General features: G+C 48.5%; 8 non-coding genes and 5 pseudogenes across 8 annotated transcripts; all 13 read left to right on the top strand.

The window, feature by feature from the left end:
- The first annotated feature begins 1,032 nt into the window (after window positions 1-1,032).
- On the top strand, window positions 1,033-1,223 carry LOC141195480 (U2 spliceosomal RNA). The gene has a single exon (XR_012268069.1). It is a non-coding gene; the product is annotated as a U2 spliceosomal RNA (small nuclear RNA).
- Window positions 1,224-2,341: 1,118 nt separating this feature from the next.
- Window positions 2,342-2,532, top strand: LOC141195479 (U2 spliceosomal RNA). The gene has a single exon (XR_012268068.1). It is a non-coding gene; the product is annotated as a U2 spliceosomal RNA (small nuclear RNA).
- Window positions 2,533-3,652: 1,120 nt separating this feature from the next.
- LOC141196068 (U2 spliceosomal RNA) lies at window positions 3,653-3,843 on the top strand. The gene has a single exon (XR_012268634.1). It is a non-coding gene; the product is annotated as a U2 spliceosomal RNA (small nuclear RNA).
- A 1,123-nt stretch (window positions 3,844-4,966) lies between these two features.
- Window positions 4,967-5,082, top strand: LOC141196544 (U2 spliceosomal RNA; annotated as a pseudogene).
- A 524-nt stretch (window positions 5,083-5,606) lies between these two features.
- Window positions 5,607-5,787, top strand: LOC141196230 (U2 spliceosomal RNA; annotated as a pseudogene).
- A 1,120-nt stretch (window positions 5,788-6,907) lies between these two features.
- LOC141195478 (U2 spliceosomal RNA) lies at window positions 6,908-7,098 on the top strand. Its single transcript, XR_012268067.1, has one exon. It is a non-coding gene; the product is annotated as a U2 spliceosomal RNA (small nuclear RNA).
- A 1,119-nt stretch (window positions 7,099-8,217) lies between these two features.
- Window positions 8,218-8,408, top strand: LOC141195477 (U2 spliceosomal RNA). The gene has a single exon (XR_012268066.1). It is a non-coding gene; the product is annotated as a U2 spliceosomal RNA (small nuclear RNA).
- A 1,120-nt stretch (window positions 8,409-9,528) lies between these two features.
- On the top strand, window positions 9,529-9,719 carry LOC141196020 (U2 spliceosomal RNA). The gene has a single exon (XR_012268589.1). It is a non-coding gene; the product is annotated as a U2 spliceosomal RNA (small nuclear RNA).
- A 1,120-nt stretch (window positions 9,720-10,839) lies between these two features.
- LOC141196452 (U2 spliceosomal RNA) lies at window positions 10,840-10,917 on the top strand (annotated as a pseudogene).
- A 5,557-nt stretch (window positions 10,918-16,474) lies between these two features.
- Window positions 16,475-16,676, top strand: LOC141196300 (U2 spliceosomal RNA; annotated as a pseudogene).
- A 1,119-nt stretch (window positions 16,677-17,795) lies between these two features.
- On the top strand, window positions 17,796-17,986 carry LOC141196654 (U2 spliceosomal RNA). The gene has a single exon (XR_012269054.1). It is a non-coding gene; the product is annotated as a U2 spliceosomal RNA (small nuclear RNA).
- Window positions 17,987-19,104: 1,118 nt separating this feature from the next.
- Window positions 19,105-19,295, top strand: LOC141195476 (U2 spliceosomal RNA). The gene has a single exon (XR_012268065.1). It is a non-coding gene; the product is annotated as a U2 spliceosomal RNA (small nuclear RNA).
- Window positions 19,296-20,414: 1,119 nt separating this feature from the next.
- Window positions 20,415-20,490, top strand: LOC141196498 (U2 spliceosomal RNA; annotated as a pseudogene).
- The last annotated feature ends 554 nt before the right edge of the window (window positions 20,491-21,044 follow it).

Below are 21,044 nucleotides of genomic sequence, written 5' to 3'. Positions count from 1 at the left end.
TTGGCTTTGCTTTTCTTCTCCTCATTGGATTTTTCATGTTAAAAGTTGCAGAAGCCAGATGACAAGCTCATTTTGGTTCAACTTCAGCAACTGTGCATTGCATTGCCATGTAATGTAATGTAATGCAATGCTATCTATCTAGCTCTCCCTCTATACTTCCTTTTGGATAAACAGACATATTAGGCAAGCATTTTGGAGCTTTCACCTAAATAACTACAGGTGGTGAGATAAGCTGCACAATATAATTGACCTTTCAGTATATTGTTGCACACACACCATCTATTTAGCAAATGCCCTTGTTATCAACAGCAGCCTTTTAAACTCACCTGAGCTAACAGGTATGTGAGCTGGTTACTCTGCTGCGCTTAAAATTTCTTTTTTGGTTTGCTACAATGCCTTTTCTGAAACGTTGTCTCCCTCTGCTGGAACACTGACTTCTTTCATTTAATGCCTGCAGACTATAAAAGAGAAACCAACCCAAAAAGTTTGGTTGATTAGTCTGTGGCATTCTTTTAAACTGTTGCTTATGGCGGTCTCTGTGAGCTTCTCAGTGACATTCAGCCATCCAGGTATCCCGCCTGCAGTAGACGGAATGTGTCAATGGAACGCTGGCTGCGCGTGTCATAATAGGCTCTGAGCCTTTATATACCTGCGCACAGCAGCAGCCACCTTCAGTCTGCTGCTGGACAGCCAGCAGCAGCAGCAGCAGGAGAGGTAATTAATCAGCAACCCTCCTGCTAAGGGTAGACAGCTGCTCGTTCCACCCCCCCCCGCCTTAATTGGTTCTCCTCCCTTCCAACGGTGTTGAGGCGGGTGGGAACAGCCGGGGGTTGAGGGTACTGTGCTAAAAGAGGTGGAGTTATGCAGATCTAAAACGCGTGGATTGCAGCAGCAGCAAGCCGAAAAGTGCAGGCATGTGAGGGATCTAGAGGTTGACAGCATGTCTTCTTAACGGGAGTCCAGGTGGCCATCTCCACAAATGGACTTTTCAGAATCCTTGGGTGGCACCGTAGTCGGAAACCAATTCTGGTTATCGCTTCTCGGCCTTTTGGCTAAGATCAAGTGTAGTATCTGTTCTTATCAGTTTAATATCTGATACGTCCCCTATCTGGGGACCATATATTAAATGGATTTTTAGAACAGGGAGATGGAAAAAGAGCTTGCTCTGTCCACTCCACGCATTGACCTGGTATTGCAGTATCTCCAGGACCGGTGCACCCCTTCTTTAATGCAGTTTCTAAAATCAGAAAGAATTGAATTCAATGCTTTTTGTTCATTTTGCTTGTTTGTCGGATTTTGGGATGGACTCTTTGGCTTTGCTTTTCTTCTCCTCATTGGATTTTTCATGTTAAAAGTTGCAGAAGCCAGATGACAAGCTCATTTTGGTTCAACTTCAGCAACTGTGCATTGCATTGCCATGTAATGTAATGTAATGCAATGCTATCTATCTAGCTCTCCCTCTATACTTCCTTTTGGATAAACAGACATATTAGGCAAGCATTTTGGAGCTTTCACCTAAATAACTACAGGTGGTGAGATAAGCTGCACAATATAATTGACCTTTCAGTATATTGTTGCACACACACCATCTATTTAGCAAATGCCCTTGTTATCAACAGCAGCCTTTTAAACTCACCTGAGCTAACAGGTATGTGAGCTGGTTACTCTGCTGTGCTTAAAATTTCTTTTTTGGTTTGCTACAATGCCTTTTCTGAAACGTTGTCTCCCTCTGCTGGAACACTGACTTCTTTCATTTAATGCCTGCAGACTATAAAAGAGAAACCAACCCAAAAAGTTTGGTTGATTAGTCTGTGGCATTCTTTTAAACTGTTGCTTATGGCGGTCTCTGTGAGCTTCTCAGTGACATTCAGCCATCCAGGTATCCCGCCTGCAGTAGACGGAATGTGGCAATGGAACGCTGGCTGCGCGTGTCATAATAGGCTCTGAGCCTTTATATACCTGCGCACAGCAGCAGCCACCTTCAGTCTGCTGCTGGACAGCCAGCAGCAGCAGCAGCAGGAGAGGTAATTAATCAGCAACCCTCCTGCTAAGGGTAGACAGCTGCTCGTTCCACCCCCCCCCGCCTAATTGGTTCTCCTCCCTTCCAACGGTGTTGAGGCGGGTGGGAACAGCCGGGGGTTGAGGGTACTGTGCTAAAAGAGGTGGAGTTATGCAGATCTAAAACGCGTGGATTGCAGCAGCAGCAAGCCGAAAAGTGCAGGCATGTGAGGGATCTAGAGGTTGACAGCATGTCTTCTTAACGGGAGTCCAGGTGGCCATCTCCACAAATGGACTTTTCAGAATCCTTGGGTGGCACCGTAGTCGGAAACCAATTCTGGTTATCGCTTCTCGGCCTTTTGGCTAAGATCAAGTGTAGTATCTGTTCTTATCAGTTTAATATCTGATACGTCCCCTATCTGGGGACCATATATTAAATGGATTTTTAGAACAGGGAGATGGAAAAAGAGCTTGCTCTGTCCACTCCACGCATTGACCTGGTATTGCAGTATCTCCAGGACCGGTGCACCCCTTCTTTAATGCAGTTTCTAAAATCAGAAAGAATTGAATTCAATTCTTTTTGTTCATTTTGCTTGTTTGTCGGATTTTGGGATGGACTCTTTGGCTTTGCTTTTCTTCTCCTCATTGGATTTTTCATGTTAAAAGTTGCAGAAGCCAGATGACAAGCTCATTTTGGTTCAACTTCAGCAACTGTGCATTGCATTGCCATGTAATGTAATGTAATGCAATGCTATCTATCTAGCTCTCCCTCTATACTTCCTTTTGGATAAACAGACATATTAGGCAAGCATTTTGGAGCTTTCACCTAAATAACTACAGGTGGTGAGATAAGCTGCACAATATAATTGACCTTTCAGTATATTGTTGCACACACACCATCTATTTAGCAAATGCCCTTGTTATCAACAGCAGCCTTTTAAACTCACCTGAGCTAACAGGTATGTGAGCTGGTTACTCTGCTGCGCTTAAAATTTCTTTTTTGGTTTGCTACAATGCCTTTTCTGAAACGTTGTCTCCCTCTGCTGGAACACTGACTTCTTTCATTTAATGCCTGCAGACTATAAAAGAGAAACCAACCCAAAAAGTTTGGTTGATTAGTCTGTGGCATTCTTTTAAACTGTTGCTTATGGCGGTCTCTGTGAGCTTCTCAGTGACATTCAGCCATCCAGGTATCCCGCCTGCAGTAGACGGAATGTGGCAATGGAACGCTGGCTGCGCGTGTCATAATAGGCTCTGAGCCTTTATATACCTGCGCACAGCAGCAGCCACCTTCAGTCTGCTGCTGGACAGCCAGCAGCAGCAGCAGCAGGAGAGGTAATTAATCAGCAACCCTCCTGCTAAGGGTAGACAGCTGCTCGTTACACCCCCCCCCCGCCTTAATTGGTTCTCCTCCCTTCCAACGGTGTTAAGGCGGGTGGGAACAGCCGGGGGTTGAGGGTACTGTGCTAAAAGAGGTGGAGTTATGCAGATCTAAAACGCGTGGATTGCAGCAGCAGCAAGCCGAAAAGTGCAGGCATGTGAGGGATCTAGAGGTTGACAGCATGTCTTCTTAATGGGAGTCCAGGTGGCCATCTCCACAAATGGACTTTTCAGAATCCTTGGGTGGCACCGTAGTCGGAAACCAATTCTGGTTATCGCTTCTCGGCCTTTTGGCTAAGATCAAGTGTAGTATCTGTTCTTATCAGTTTAATATCTGATACGTCCCCTATCTGGGGACCATATATTAAATGGATTTTTAGAACAGGGAGATGGAAAAAGAGCTTGCTCTGTCCACTCCACGCAATGACCTGGTATTGCAGTATCTCCAGGACCGGTGCACCCCTTCTTTAATGCAGTTTCTAAAATCAGAAAGAATTGAATTCAATGCTTTTTGTTCATTTTGCTTGTTTGTCGGATTTTGGGATGGACTCTTTGGCTTTGCTTTTCTTCTCCTCATTGGATTTTTCATGTTAAAAGTTGCAGAAGCCAGATGACAAGCTCATTTTGGTTCAACTTCAGCAACTGTGCATTGCATTGCCATGTAATGTAATGTAATGCAATGCTATCTATCTAGCTCTCCCTCTATACTTCCTTTTGGATAAACAGACATATTAGGCAAGCATTTTGGAGCTTTCACCTAAATAACTACAGGTGGTGAGATAAGCTGCACAATATAATTGACCTTTCAGTATATTGTTGCACACACACCATCTATTTAGCAAATGCCCTTGTTATCAACAGCAGCCTTTTAAACTCACCTGAGCTAACAGGTATGTGAGCTGGTTACTCTGCTGCGCTTAAAATTTCTTTTTTGGTTTGCTACAATGCCTTTTCTGAAACGTTGTCTCCCTCTGCTGGAACACTGACTTCTTTCATTTAATGCCTGCAGACTATAAAAGAGAAACCAACCCAAAAAGTTTGGTTGATTAGTCTGTGGCATTCTTTTAAACTGTTGCTTATGGTGGTCTCTGTGAGCTTCTCAGTGACATTCAGCCATCCAGGTATCCCGCCAGCAGTAGACGGAATGTGGCAATGGAACGCTGGCTGCGCGTGTCATAATAGGCTCTGAGCCTTTATATACCTGCGCACAGCAGCAGCCACCTTCAGTATGCTGCTGGACAGCCAGCAGCAGCAGCAGCAGGAGAGGTAATTAATCAGCAACCCTCCTGCTAAGGGTAGACAGCTGCTCGTTCCACCCCCCCCCCCCCGCCTTAATTGGTTCTCCTCCCTTCCAACGGTGTTGAGGCGGGTGGGAACAGCCGGGGGTTGAGGGTACTGTGCTAAAAGAGGTGGAGTTATGCAGATCTAAAACGCGTGGATTGCAGCAGCAGCAAGCCGAAAAGTGCAGGCATGTGAGGGATCTAGAGGTTGACAGCATGTCTTCTTAACGGGAGTCCAGGTGGCCATGTCCACAAATGGACTTTTCAGAATCCTTGGGTGGCACCGTAGTCGGAAACCAATTCTGGTTATCGCTTCTCGGCCTTTTGGCTAAGATCTAGTGTAGTATCTTTTGAAAAGGCAGTTTTGTCCTTGGGATGCCCTAGTAAATTGATGCATATTACACACTGGTTTGGTGCACTTGTTAGTACGCCAGGTGGCTCATAGAGTTATCTGATGGAAAACATGGCCCTCCAGGATCGAAGTCTCTAGGCTGGGTAAGTGTGAGGGCTTTGGAGCAATGTGCCCCAGGAGTAGGCGCCCTGGTGGGAGTCCAAGCTTACTGGGACTGGGAACCCCAGAAAGACTTGGCTTCGTAGCACGCCGCACCTTTGCCAATCATACTTTCTGAGCAACCCCCCCTATTCCTGGCCTCCGGGCTAGGAAGGGGAATTTTTATAAACCCGGTCGGAGGTCCGGTCAGCTTTGGGCTGAGAAACCAACACAGGCTCCAGCTCCACTAGGGTGGCAGCCTAGATGGAAGCTGGGAGCACGAAAACGGCTCTTCTCCGGCTTCGGCTAGGGAGAGCATCGGAGATCCCTGAGCCTCGCTGTGGCCTTCTGGCTCGGAGGGATGGGGATGGTTTATTGGGGACCCTCTCCTCCGGGAAGGGTCCACATGAATCCTCGCCTCGTGCGCTGTTTTGGTGTGACTTCGGTCACATTTTTCAGTGCCTTGGATGCAGCTTCAATCAAAAATCTGTTCTTATCAGTTTAATATCTGATACGTCCCCTATCTGGGGACCATATATTAAATGGATTTTTAGAAGAGGGAGATGGAAAAAGAGCTTGCTCTGTCCACTCCACGCATTGACCTGGTATTGCAGTATCTCCAGGACCGGTGCACCCCTTCTTTAATGCAGTTTCTAAAATCAGAAAGAATTGAATTCAATGCTTTTTGTTCATTTTGCTTGTTTGTCGGATTTTGGGATGGACTCTTTGGCTTTGCTTTTCTTCTCCTCATTGGATTTTTCATGTTAAAAGTTGCAGAAGCCAGATGACAAGCTCATTTTGGTTCAACTTCAGCAACTGTGCATTGCATTGCCATGTAATGTAATGTAATGCAATGCTATCTATCTAGCTCTCCCTCTATACTTCCTTTTGGATAAACAGACATATTAGGCAAGCATTTTGGAGCTTTCACCTAAATAACTACAGGTGGTGAGATAAGCTGCACAATATAATTGACCTTTCAGTATATTGTTGCACACACACCATCTATTTAGCAAATGCCCTTGTTATCAACAGCAGCCTTTTAAACTCACCTGAGCTAACAGGTATGTGAGCTGGTTACTCTGCTGTGCTTAAAATTTCTTTTTTGGTTTGCTACAATGCCTTTTCTGAAACGTTGTCTCCCTCTGCTGGAACACTGACTTCTTTCATTTAATGCCTGCAGACTATAAAAGAGAAACCAACCCAAAAAGTTTGGTTGATTAGTCTGTGGCATTCTTTTAAACTGTTGCTTATGGCGGTCTCTGTGAGCTTCTCAGTGACATTCAGCCATCCAGGTATCCCGCCTGCAGTAGACGGAATGTGGCAATGGAACGCTGGCTGCGCGTGTCATAATAGGCTCTGAGCCTTTATATACCTGCGCACAGCAGCAGCCACCTTCAGTCTGCTGCTGGACAGCCAGCAGCAGCAGCAGCAGGAGAGGTAATTAATCAGCAACCCTCCTGCTAAGGGTAGACAGCTGCTCGTTCCACCCCCCCCCCGCCTTAATTGGTTCTCCTCCCTTCCAACGGTGTTGAGGCGGGTGGGAACAGCCGGGGGTTGAGGGTACTGTGCTAAAAGAGGTGGAGCTATGCAGATCTAAAACGCGTGGATTGCAGCAGCAGCAAGCCGAAAAGTGCAGGCATGTGAGGGATCTAGAGGTTGACAGCATGTCTTCTTAACGGGAGTCAAGGTGGCCATCTCCACAAATGGACTTTTCAGAATCCTTGGGTGGCACCGTAGTCGGAAACCAATTCTGGTTATCGCTTCTCGGCCTTTTGGCTAAGATCAAGTGTAGTATCTGTTCTTATCAGTTTAATATCTGATACGTCCCCTATCTGGGGACCATATATTAAATGGATTTTTAGAACAGGGAGATGGAAAAAGAGCTTGCTCTGTCCACTCCACGCATTGACCTGGTATTGCAGTATCTCCAGGACCGGTGCACCCCTTCTTTAATGCAGTTTCTAAAATCAGAAAGAATTGAACTCAATGCTTTTTGTTCATTTTGCTTGTTTGTCGGATTTTGGGATGGACTCTTTGGCTTTGCTTTTCTTCTCCTCATTGGATTTTTCATGTTAAAAGTTGCAGAAGCCAGATGACAAGCTCATTTTGGTTCAACTTCAGCAACTGTGCATTGCATTGCCATGTAATGTAATGTAATGCAATGCTATCTATCTAGCTCTCCCTCTATACTTCCTTTTGGATAAACAGACATATTAGGCAAGCATTTTGGAGCTTTCACCTAAATAACTACAGGTGGTGAGATAAGCTGCACAATATAATTGACCTTTCAGTATATTGTTGCACACACACCATCTATTTAGCAAATGCCCTTGTTATCAACAGCAGCCTTTTAAACTCACCTGAGCTAACAGGTATGTGAGCTGGTTACTCTGCTGCGCTTAAAATTTCTTTTTTGGTTTGCTACAATGCCTTTTCTGAAACGTTGTCTCCCTCTGCTGGAACACTGACTTCTTTCATTTAATGCCTGCAGACTATAAAAGAGAAACCAACCCAAAAAGTTTGGTTGATTAGTCTGTGGCATTCTTTTAAACTGTTGCTTATGGCAGTCTCTGTGAGCTTCTCAGTGACATTCAGCCATCCAGGTATCCCGCCTGCAGTAGACGGAATGTGGCAATGGAACGCTGGCTGCGCGTGTCATAATAGGCTCTGAGCCTTTATATACCTGCGCACAGCAGCAGCCACCTTCAGTCTGCTGCTGGACAGCCAGCAGCAGCAGCAGCAGGAGAGGTAATTAATCAGCAACCCTCCTGCTAAGGGTAGACAGCTGCTCGTTCCACCCCCCCCCGCCTTAATTGGTTCTCCTCCCTTCCAACGGTGTTGAGGCGGGTGGGAACAGCCGGGGGTTGAGGGTACTGTGCTAAAAGAGGTGGAGTTATGCAGATCTAAAACGCGTGGATTGCAGCAGCAGCAAGCCGAAAAGTGCAGGCATGTGAGGGATCTAGAGGTTGACAGCATGTCTTCTTAACGGGAGTCCAGGTGGCCATCTCCACAAATGGACTTTTCAGAATCCTTGGGTGGCACCGTAGTCGGAAACCAATTCTGGTTATCGCTTCTCGGCCTTTTGGCTAAGATCAAGTGTAGTATCTGTTCTTATCAGTTTAATATCTGATACGTCCCCTATCTGGGGACCATATATTAAATGGATTTTTAGAACAGGGAGATGGAAAAAGAGCTTGCTCTGTCCACTCCACGCATTGACCTGGTATTGCAGTATCTCCAGGACCGGTGCACCCCTTCTTTAATGCAGTTTCTAAAATCAGAAAGAATTGAATTCAATGCTTTTTGTTCATTTTGCTTGTTTGTCGGATTTTGGGATGGACTCTTTGGCTTTGCTTTTCTTCTCCTCATTGGATTTTTCATGTTAAAAGTTGCAGAAGCCAGATGACAAGCTCATTTTGGTTCAACTTCAGCAACTGTGCATTGCATTGCCATGTAATGTAATGTAATGCAATGCTATCTATCTAGCTCTCCCTCTATACTTCCTTTTGGATAAACAGACATATTAGGCAAGCATTTTGGAGCTTTCACCTAAATAACTACAGGTGGTGAGATAAGCTGCACAATATAATTGACCTTTCAGTATATTGTTGCACACACACCATCTATTTAGCAAATGCCCTTGTTATCAACAGCAGCCTTTTAAACTCACCTGAGCTAACAGGTATGTGAGCTGGTTACTCTGCTGCGCTTAAAATTTCTTTTTTGGTTTGCTACAATGCCTTTTCTGAAACGTTGTCTCCCTCTGCTGGAACACTGACTTCTTTCATTTAATGCCTGCAGACTATAAAAGAGAAACCAACCCAAAAAGTTTGGTTGATTAGTCTGTGGCATTCTTTTAAACTGTTGCTTATGGCGGTCTCTGTGAGCTTCTCAGTGACATTCAGCCATCCAGGTATCCCGCCTGCAGTAGACGGAATGTGGCAATGGAACGCTGGCTGCGCGTGTCATAATAGGCTCTGAGCCTTTATATACCTGCGCACAGCAGCAGCCACCTTCAGTCTGCTGCTGGACAGCCAGCAGCAGCAGCAGCAGGAGAGGTAATTAATCAGCAACCCTCCTGCTAAGGGTAGACAGCTGCTCGTTCCACCCCCCCCCCGCCTTAATTGGTTCTCCTCCCTTCCAACGGTGTTGAGGCGGGTGGGAACAGCCGGGGGTTGAGGGTACTGTGCTAAAAGAGGTGGAGTTATGCAGATCTAAAACGCGTGGATTGCAGCAGCAGCAAGCCGAAAAGTGCAGGCATGTGAGGGATCTAGAGGTTGACAGCATGTCTTCTTAACGGGAGTCCAGGTGGCCATCTCCACAAATGGACTTTTCAGAATCCTTGGGTGGCACCGTAGTCGGAAACCAATTCTGGTTATCGCTTCTCGGCCTTTTGGCTAAGATCAAGTGTAGTATCTGTTCTTATCAGTTTAATATCTGATACGTCCCCTATCTGGGGACCATATATTAAATGGATTTTTGGAACAGGGAGATGGAAAAAGAACTTGCTCTGTCCACTCCACGCATTGACCTGGTATTGCAGTATCTCCAGGACCGGTGCACCCCTTCTTTAATGCAGTTTCTAAAATCAGAAAGAATTGAATTCAATGCTTTTTGTTCATTTTGCTTGTTTGTCGGATTTTGGGATGGACTCTTTGGCTTTGCTTTTCTTCTCCTCATTGGATTTTTCATGTTAAAAGTTGCAGAAGCCAGATGACAAGCTCATTTTGGTTCAACTTCAGCAACTGTGCATTGCATTGCCATGTAATGTAATGTAATGCAATGCTATCTTTCTAGCTCTCCCTCTATACTTCCTTTTGGATAAACAGACATATTAGGCAAGCATTTTGGAGCTTTCACCTAAATAACTACAGGTGGTGAGATAAGCTGCACAATATAATTGACCTTTCAGTATATTGTTGCACACACACCATCTATTTAGCAAATGCCCTTGTTATCAACAGCAGCCCTTTAAACTCACCTGAGCTAACAGGTATGTGAGCTGGTTACTCTGCTGCGCTTAAAATTTCTTTTTTGGTTTGCTACAATGCCTTTTCTGAAACGTTGTCTCCCTCTGCTGGAACACTGACTTCTTTCATTTAATGCCTGCAGACTATAAAAGAGAAACCAACCCAAAAAGTTTGGTTGATTAGTCTGTGGCATTCTTTTAAACTGTTGCTTATGGCGGTCTCTGTGAGCTTCTCAGTGACATTCAGCCATCCAGGTATCCCGCCTGCAGTAGACGGAATGTGGCAATGGAACGCTGGCTGCGCGTGTCATAATAGGCTCCGAGCCTTTATATACCTGCGCACAGCAGCAGCCACCTTCAGTCTGCTGCTGGACAGCCAGCAGCAGCAGCAGCAGGAGAGGTAATAAATCAGCAACCCTCCTGCTAAGGGTAGACAGCTGCTCGTTCCACCCCCCCCCCGCCTTAATTGGTTCTCCTCCCTTCCAACGGTGTTGAGGCGGGTGGGAACAGCCGGGGGTTGAGGGTACTGTGCTAAAAGAGGTGGAGTTATGCAGATCTAAAACGCGTGGATTGCAGCAGCAGCAAGCCGAAAAGTGCAGGCATGTGAGGGATCTAGAGGTTGACAGCATGTCTTCTTAACGGGAGTCCAGGTGGCCATCTCCACAAATGGACTTTTCAGAATCCTTGGGTGGCACCGTAGTCGGAAACCAATTCTGGTTATCGCTTCTCGGCCTTTTGGCTAAGATCAAGTGTAGTATCTGTTCTTTTAAGAACACAAGAGCTACGATCTACACTTGACGAGAGCGATCGAACTCGGAAGGAGAAGAGCTTCGGAGCCCAGCTGACATCGGAGAAGGAAGGCGGATATCGGTGGGAGGAAGAAGCTTTAAAGAATCCAGAAGAAGACGAAGACTCGGAGAAGAATCGGGCTGTCCTGTGGAATCTTCGAGGAAGAAAATCATTGAGACAAAGACCTTTCGGGGAATTTGTCCAGAACACGACGGGAGAAGAATCTGCATAGCTCCACCCATTCCGGGAAGAGTTCCAGATCCAGCTCCAAGAAGTAACTGCAGGAGGAAAGCCATGGCAAGCGCTGTGAGGAAGGCCGAAAAGAAGAGCCTGGAGCAGGGGACAGCCAGGAGGGCCCAGCCAGGAGCCGATTCTGACCCCAAGGACTCTGCCTCCACGACTGGCCAGCAGAAGGGACCCCAGAAGCCCCGCCACGAAGCTCCAGCCCTGGAGCCATGGATGCGGCAGACGGTGGCCCTGAAGCTGAAGGAAGTGGATGGGAGGGTGCCGGACATGTCCTCGGACGTGTTCTGCCAGAAGATGCTGCTGGATCGAGGCTTCTCCAGGTCGGACACCCTCAGCATCCAGACCTTCTTGACGGGGATCTTCTTCGTCACCTTCGCCACTGTGAACACCTGCAGGAGGTTCTGGGAAATGGTAAGCGCAAAAGGACCGGATAATTCTTTCTCTGCCTTTACAGGTAGCTGCCCTATCCAGAAGGACGAAAGGAGGATCACGGTCTCCATGCGCAACCCGCACACCCCAGGCCAAGACATCTGTACCTTCCTGAGACGCTTCTGTTTGGTTGTGAAGGAACCTTCTCACATCCTGAATGGACTCGGCTTCTGGACAGGTAAGTGGTCGGTGACCGTTAGACTTCACAGGGACCTGGCGTACTCAGACGGACTTCGGCACCTGCCCCCGACATTCTCCCTGGGCAACTCCTACGGCCTCATCTATTACCCGGACATGCCGCGGAACTGCAGGAGATGCGGCAAGAACGGCCACGAGATGAAGGACTGCAAGGAGGATGCCTGCAGGATTTGTCGAGTGACGGGACACAGCTCGAAGGACTGCCCGAAGAAGACGTCCTGCAACCTGTGTGGGCTGGCGGCTCATCTGTACAAGGATTGCCCCAAGCGTGAGAGATCCTGGGCATCGGTGGTTGCGACGACCCCAGCTACGGAGGACAAGGCCCCGACGACCAGGCCTGTGAAGGTCAAGGACGCGACGACCAAGGCCCCAGCGGCCAAGGCCGAGACGACCAAGGCCAAAGCGGTCAAGGAGTCGGTGGCCAAAGCCCCAGCGACGGTCCCAGCAGCTCCGAAGCAGAAGAAAAAGTCAAAGGAGGGTAAGAGTTCTGTCACCCCTCTCTCGATCCCTCCCCCTGCCACCCCCGTCCAATCCCCCCCCACCCCGGCCACCCCTGCTGAAGATTCCACTTCCTCTTCCTCCTTCCCCTACTCCTCAGCAGGTGTCCTTTCCCCTGCCCCGGCAGCCACTCTCCCTCCCCAGACCATGGTAGCGGTGGAATTAACCTTTCCTCCACCCGCCGCTATCTATTCCGAGGAGGATTTTCCCCTTCTTGTCTCCCCAGTTCCAACCCGGGGAAAGAGGAAGGTGGAGGACAGCCCTGCTACTGAATCCTCCAAAAAGAAGATTCTGGATTTCGTAGGCGAAAAGGAGGATACCCTCCCTGAGCCAGAAGAGATGGAGCACATGGTTGAGACCCTGGTGGCCGAGCCAGAAGAGGAGGAACTGGTGGTCGCCGAGATCGAGGCCGCGCTGCTTGACCAGATGGAGGAAGAGGGCCTGCTGGTGATCCCGTCACCAGCAGTCAACACCGACGAGGGACCACCCGACCGGAGTGGTAACTAAGGTGTATTGCCTGCGCTAACTTTTTCTTTTTTCCCTACATGATGGCTAATATTAACTTATTTTCCATTAATGTCAGGAGCATCAAGGACAAGTTCAGACGTCAGACTATTTATGCCTTCCTTACTTCCCAGTTGTGTGATGTTTATATGTTGCAGGAATGTTCCCTTCCCTCCTCTAGGTCCTTCAAACATCTGGCCAGGGAGTGGTCCCATGGTCCATCCTACTGGTCCGGTGGGGGTGACTGCAAGTCTGCGGGGGTCGCAATTCTGATCAGGGGGGGCGCATTCACGCTTGAGTCCGTCCAGGAGCTCATCTGCGGCAGGGCTCTTGTTGTAGATGGCAACTGGGCGGGAGAACCTGTCAGGTTCATCAACGTGTATGCGTCCCCACTGAAGAATGAGCGTTTGGAGCTTTTCCAGACCCTGCGGCTTCAGCTTGCCACCACCAGGACCTTAGTGATGGCCGGGGATTTCAACTGCCCCATCGAGGAGGATGGTCGTAGTTCTGGCACATCTGCCAAGTTGGACATCACGTCCAAGCTGCTCATCGAGATGGTAACCGAGGCCTCTCTTCAGGACGTGGTGGGCTCCATGGGGAGAGGCTCCACGAACTATTCGTGGAGCCGACCCGATGGCTCACTCCGCTCCAGGATTGACTTTGTGTTCACCTCTCGGGCAGTCAGGCAGAGTAGGCACTCGATGGTCTCCTGCTTCTTCTCCGACCACAGAGCCATTCACTTACAAGGTGTCCTCGGCGACGGTTTTCCGTCCGGCCCCGGCTCCTGGAAGCTGAATTGTGCTCTGCTGGCTCAGGATGAAGTCGTGGAGGAGCTGAGAGCAGCCTACGCAATGTGGCAGTCCTACAAGGGTAGCTTCCAAACAGTCTCTGATTGGTGGGAATATGTTAAACTTGAGTTTCGCTGTTTCTTTCAGGCCAAGGGTCGACAACAGGCGTGTGAGAAGAGGAGGGACTTCAGAGGGCTGCAGCGCGAGCTGCGGTCGCTGCAGGACCTTCTTCACTGCGGCTGGGACGTGAGGGAGGAGCTGGAGGAGACCAAGAAGAGCCTGAAAAGGCACTTTGAGGAGGAGTCCAAGCGAATCGTCTTCCGTTCCAAAGTGGAGAATCTGGAGAAGGGTGAGAAATGTAACTCATTCTTTTTCAGGAAACTTCATGCCGGTCACACGCCCCTGAACGAGCTGCGAGACGAGAGCGGAAACATGCGACGTGGGAAGGAGGACGTGATGAGGGTCGTCAGCGACTTCTACAGCGAACTCTACTCCCACAAGACTACCGACCCCGACGCTGCTGATAAGTTCCTGTCAGGTATCACTAACCATCTTGATCCTGCAGGCACGGCAGCCTTGGACAAACCTCTGATGGTGGGCGAATTGCTCTCTGCCGCTAAATCCTTTAGGACCGGCAGGACCCCGGGCAGTGATGGTCTTCCAGCGGAGCTCTATGTAGCGCTGGGAGACCTCATCTGTCCGGACCTGTTGGACCTGTACGAGGAGATGGTGGTGGAGGGTAGAATGCCTCCATCTTTGAGGGAAGGAATGGTCACGATCCTGTACAAGCGGAAGGGAGAGAGGTGCGACCTGAGGAATTGGCGTCCCATCACTCTGCTCAACGTGGACTACAAGATCCTGGCCAAGACGATGGCGACACGACTTAAGATGGTCATCGGACGGATCATCCACCCGGACCAGACCTGCGGCATCCCTGGACGTCGCATCGCAGACAGCCTCGCTCTCGTGCGGGACACGGTCGAGTACATCAAGGTCCGCCGCTCACACGCGGCCCTGGTCTCCTTGGATCAGGAGAAGGCCTTCGACCGGGTTTCCCACGAGTTCATGGGCCGAGCTCTGCACCGGTTAGGTTTGGGTAACATGTTTTGTTCGTATGTCCGTCTGATGTATTTTGATATCCACAGCTCGGTATTGGTGAACGGCTGGAAGACTGACCCCTTCCCTGTCCTCTCTGGGGTCAGACAAGGCTGCCCTCTATCACCTCTTCTTTTTGTTTGTGTTATAGAACTCTTCGCAGAGGCTATCCGGCAGAATGGAGAGATCAGAGGGATCACCGCACCGGGTCCGGGACGACACGAGGTCAAGTGCTCGCTCTACATGGACGACGTCACCGTCTTCTGCGCTGATCGTGGTTCAGTCGACGCCCTCGTCCAGACGTGTGAGAGGTTCGGCCGGGCTTCAGGGGCCAAAGTCAACTGCAGGAAGTCGGAAGCCATGCTCTTCGGGGATTGGCAGCCGGCCTCCTCTGCCCCCTTCCCCTTCAACATTCAACCGGATTTCCTCAAGGTGCTGGGAGTCTGGTTCGGGAAGGAAGGAGCGGCCCTCAAGTCCTGGCAAGAAAGCTTGGCCAAGGTGAAGCAACGGATCGGACTCTGGAGCCTCAGACACCTCACTTGTGAGGGTAAGGCACTCGTCCTGCGTAATGAGGTCCTGCCCGTCTTGCAGTACACGGCGCAGGCCTGGCCCCCACACGTCACTGTGTGCAGGGCCATTACCAGGACAGTGTTTCACTTTGTCTGGGGATCCAAGATGGACAGAGTCAGGCGGGCCGTCATGTACAAGGAGCCTCGCAAGGGTGGGAAGGGCGTTCCAGATATCCCCACCCTCCTGCGATCCTCTTTTGGGTGTGATTGTGTCCGCCGGACTTTGCAAGTCAAGAATGGCTCCGCGGGCAGGTCCATGTCTCGCTTCTTCCTGCTTCCTCTTTGGAGGCGACTCGGCTGGGACAAGTGGGACAGCTCCTTCCCCTACAACTGGACGACGCCATGGTTCTACGGAGACGTCGTTCGATTTGTGGGGGAGCATCAACTGGAGGGACTCAAGCCCGACTTGTGGAAGCCCAAAACTATCCACAAGCTAATCAGAGCCAAGGATGACGTGGAGAACATCACAGGACTTCACCAGGACACGCTGGAGACTGTGTGGACAAATGTGTCGTCTGACAGGCTGACCAACGGGCACAAGGACTTGTCGTGGATGGCGATTCAGGGCGGACTGCCCGTCCGGTCATTCATGCATGCCCGGAACCTGTGCAAGACCCGGTACTGCCCAAGGTGCCCCTTCGTGGAGGAAACATCTTTGCACACTTTTTGGGACTGCGGATTTGCACAGCGCCTATTGACTGCACTTGAGGACGACCTGAGGAACTCTGTCCCCAGGGCGAGCCTATCGCACCATTCTGTGCTTTATGGACTCTTCCCTGGGGTTCATACCGTCGGAGCCATCCATTAGGCTTGGCGCCTTATGAACTGCTTCAAGGATGCCGTTTGGGTCGCCAGGAACTGGCTCATCTTGAGGAGGGAGAGGATGTCCATCCAGGACTGCCGCAGGCTGATCCACAGCCTGCTCAGAGACTATTCCATCATGGACGGTCCGGAGGACGAGGATGAGGACTAAACCCCTCCTCCCCCTCTCCCCTTATGTGTCTTGTCTTTCAATAAAGCTTGTGATTTTCCCCTCCCCATCCCCTTTTTCCCAATCCCTATCCCTTATCACGGTTCGTCGTACTGTATTGATTGACATGCTTTTTCTTTCAGATTGAGTGTTTTGTGTAGCATAGGGGTGCGATGTGTCTAGTTAGTGCGTCGTATCCTCATGCTATGTAAATATGATGTAGAATTCTGTGTGTACTGGGCTGAGGCACTGTACACTGTCTGTTAACTTATTTTTTGTGCTAATAAAAGATATATTCAATCAAAAAAAAAAAAAAATCTGTTCTTATCAGTTTAATATCTGATACGTCCCCTATCTGGGGACCATATATTAAATGGATTTTTAGAACAGGGAGATGGAAAAAGAGCTTGCTCTGTCCACTCCACGCATTGACCTGGTATTGCAGTATCTCCAGGACCGGTGCACCCCTTCTTTAATGCAGTTTCTAAAATCAGAAAGAATTGAATTCAATGCTTTTTGTTCATTTTGCTTGTTTGTCGGATTTTGGGATGGACTCTTTGGCTTTGCTTTTCTTCTCCTCATTGGATTTTTCATGTTAAAAGTTGCAGAAGCCAGATGACAAGCTCATTTTGGTTCAACTTCAGCAACTGTGCATTGCATTGCCATGTAATGTAATGTAATGCAATGCTATCTATCTAGCTCTCCCTCTATACTTCCTTTTGGATAAACAGACATATTAGGCAAGCATTTTGGAGCTTTCACCTAAATAACTACAGGTGGTGAGATAAGCTGCACAATATAATTGACCTTTCAGTATATTGTTGCACACACACCATCTATTTAGCAAATGCCCTTGTTATCAACAGCAGCCTTTTAAACTCACCTGAGCTAACAGGTATGTGAGCTGGTTACTCTGCTGCGCTTAAAATTTCTTTTTTGGTTTGCTACAATGCCTTTTCTGAAACGTTGTCTCCCTCTGCTGGAACACTGACTTCTTTCATTTAATGCCTGCAGACTATAAAAGAGAAACCAACCCAAAAAGTTTGGTTGATTAGTCTGTGGCATTCTTTTAAACTGTTGCTTATGGCGGTCTCTGTGAGCTTCTCAGTGACATTCAGCCATCCAGGTATCCCGCCTGCAGTAGACGGAATGTGGCAATGGAACGCTGGCTGCGCGTGTCATAATAGGCTCTGAGCCTTTATATACCTGCGCACAGCAGCAGCCACCTTCAGTCTGCTGCTGGACAGCCAGCAGCAGCAGCAGCAGGAGAGGTAATTAATCAGCAACCCTCCTGCTAAGGGTAGACAGCTGCTCGTTCCACCCCCCCCCGCCTTAATTGGTTCTCCTCCCTTCCAACGGTGTTGAGGCGGGTGGGAACAGCCGGGGGTTGAGGGTACTGTGCTAAAAGAGGTGGAGTTATGCAGATCTAAAACGCGTGGATTGCAGCAGCAGCAAGCCGAAAAGTGCAGGCATGTGAGGGATCTAGAGGTTGACAGCATGTCTTCTTAACGGGAGTCCAGGTGGCCATCTCCACAAATGGACTTTTCAGAATCCTTGGGTGGCACCGTAGTCGGAAACCAATTCTGGTTATCGCTTCTCGGCCTTTTGGCTAAGATCAAGTGTAGTATCTGTTCTTATCAGTTTAATATCTGATATGTCCCCTATCTGGGGACCATATATTAAATGGATTTTTAGAACAGGGAGATGGAAAAAGAGCTTGCTCTGTCCACTCCACGCATTGACCTGGTATTGCAGTATCTCCAGGACCGGTGCACCCCTTCTTTAATGCAGTTTCTAAAATCAGAAAGAATTGAATTCAATGCTTTTTGTTCATTTTGCTTGTTTGTCGGATTTTGGGATGGACTCTTTGGCTTTGCTTTTCTTCTCCTCATTGGATTTTTCATGTTAAAAGTTGCAGAAGCCAGATGACAAGCTCATTTTGGTTCAACTTCAGCAACTGTGCATTGCATTGCCATGTAATGTAATGTAATGCAATGCTATCTATCTAGCTCTCCCTCTATACTTCCTTTTGGATAAACAGACATATTAGGCAAGCATTTTGGAGCTTTCACCTAAATAACTACAGGTGGTGAGATAAGCTGCACAATATAATTGACCTTTCAGTATATTGTTGCACACACACCATCTATTTAGCAAATGCCCTTGTTAACAACAGCAGCCTTTTAAACTCACCTGAGCTAACAGGTATGTGAGCTGGTTACTCTGCTGCGCTTAAAATTTCTTTTTTGGTTTGCTACAATGCCTTTTCTGAAACGTTGTCTCCCTCTGCTGGAACACTGACTTCTTTCATTTAATGCCTGCAGACTATAAAAGAGAAACCAACCCAAAAAGTTTGGTTGATTAGTCTGTGGCATTCTTTTAAACTGTTGCTTATGGCGGTCTCTGTGAGCTTCTCAGTGACATTCAGCCATCCAGGTATCCCGCCTGCAGTAGACGGAATGTGGCAATGGAACGCTGGCTGCGCGTGTCATAATAGGCTCTGAGCCTTTATATACCTGCGCACAGCAGCAGCCACCTTCAGTCTGCTGCTGGACAGCCAGCAGCAGCAGCAGGAGAGGTAATTAATCAGCAACCCTCCTGCTAAGGGTAGACAGCTGCTCGTTCCACCCCCCCCCCCGCCTTAATTGGTTCTCCTCCCTTCCAACGGTGTTGAGGCGGGTGGGAACAGCCGGGGGTTGAGGGTACTGTGCTAAAAGAGGTGGAGTTATGCAGATCTAAAACGCGTGGATTGCAGCAGCAGCAAGCCGAAAAGTGCAGGCATGTGAGGGATCTAGAGGTTGACAGCATGTCTTCTTAACGGGAGTCCAGGTGGCCATCTCCACAAATGGACTTTTCAGAATCCTTGGGTGGCACCGTAGTCGGAAACCAATTCTGGTTATCGCTTCTCGGCCTTTTGGCTAAGATCAAGTGTAGTATCTGTTCTTATCAGTTTAATATCTGATACGTCCCCTATCTGGGGACCATATATTAAATGGATTTTTAGAACAGGGAGATGGAAAAAGAGCTTGCTCTGTCCACTCCACGCATTGACCTGGTATTGCAGTATCTCCAGGACCGGTGCACCCCTTCTTTAATGCAGTTTCTAAAATCAGAAAGAATTGAATTCAATGCTTTTTGTTCATTTTGCTTGTTTGTCGGATTTTGGGATGGACTCTTTGGCTTTGCTTTTCTTCTCCTCATTGGATTTTTCATGTTAAAAGTTGCAGAAGCCAGATGACAAGCTCATTTTGGTTCATCTTCAGCAACTGTGCATTGCATTGCCATGTAATGTAATGTAATGCAATGCTATCTATCTAGCTCTCCCTCTATACTTCCTTTTGGATAAACAGACATATTAGGCAAGCATTTTGGAGCTTTCACCTAAATAACTACAGGTGGTGAGATAAGCTGCACAATATAATTGACCTTTCAGTATATTGTTGCACACACACCATCTATTTAGCAAATGCCCTTGTTATCAACAGCAGCCTTTTAAACTCACCTGAGCTAACAGGTATGTGAGCTGGTTACTCTGCTGCGCTTAAAATTTCTTTTTTGGTTTGCTACAATGCCTTTTCTGAAACGTTGTCTCCCTCTGCTGGAACACTGACTTCTTTCATTTAATGCCTGCAGACTATAAAAGAGAAACCAACCCAAAAAGTTTGGTTGATTAGTCTGTGGCATTCTTTTAAACTGTTGCTTATGGCGGTCTCTGTGAGCTTCTCAGTGACATTCAGCCATCCAGGTATCCCGCCTGCAGTAGACGGAATGTGGCAATGGAACGCTGGCTGCGCGTGTCATAATAGGCTCTGAGCCTTTATATACCTGCGCACAGCAGCAGCCACCTTCAGTCTGCTGCTGGACAGCCAGCAGCAGCAGCAGCAGGAGAGGTAATTAATCAGCAACCCTCCTGCTAAGGGTAGACAGCTGCTCGTTCCACCCCCCCCCGCCTTTATTGGTTCTCCTCCCTTCCAACGGTGTTGAGGCGGGTGGGAACAGCCGGGGGTTGAGGGTACTGTGCTAAAAGAGGTGGAGTTATGCAGATCTAAAACGCGTGGATTGCAGCAGCAGCAAGCCGAAAAGTGCAGGCATGTGAGGGATCTAGAGGTTGACAGCATGTCTTCTTAACGGGAGTCCAGGTGGCCATCTCCACAAATGGACTTTTCAGAATCCTTGGGTGGCACCGTAGTCGGAAACCAATTCTGGTTATCGCTTCTCGGCCTTTTGGCTAAGATCAAGTGTAGTATCTTTCGAAAAGGCGGTTTTGGATGTTGGCCACCCTAGTAGATTGATACATTATGCACACTGCGGTTTAGGCGCTTGTTAGTACGCCAGGTGGCTAATATAGTCATCTGGTGGAAAGCATGGCCCCCCAGGATCGACGCCATTGGGCCGGGGAAGATCGAAAGCCCGAAGTGTGAAGTGCCCCAGGAGTGGTGACCCTGGGGTGCCTTAACTCACTGGGATTGGGAACCCCACTTGAGTTTATGGCACATTTGCACAAGCACTTCAAATTTTCTTTCTTTGCACACTCCCTTATTCCGGGCCTTCTGGCCTTAGGATGGGGAATTTTTCAATTCCCGGTCGAAGGTCCGGGCAGTATTATACTGTGAAACCTTCACTATTTATTTAATTTTTTTGTCACTGTGTGTCCACTTATTCACGTGTGTCCACGTCCTTACTAGGATTTTGTCGGGATGCGGTTCCTTAACGGGTTACTCTCTTGGCAGGTCTAGGGGGGGAGTGTGTGGCCATCAGGTTCCGCTCCCCCCTGAACCCCCCTGGCTCTCCTCTTTCGGGAGGAGAGCGATGTTGGCTCCCCTCTTCCGGGAGGGGAG

This window comes from Phyllobates terribilis, unplaced genomic scaffold (assembly GCF_046119375.1).
Source record: "Phyllobates terribilis strain yellow unplaced genomic scaffold, ASM4611937v1 Scaffold_74__1_contigs__length_7073193, whole genome shotgun sequence".
NCBI classification, from domain to species: Eukaryota; Metazoa; Chordata; class Amphibia; order Anura; family Dendrobatidae; genus Phyllobates; species Phyllobates terribilis.
This window is presented reverse-complemented; position numbering and strand designations above follow the sequence as displayed.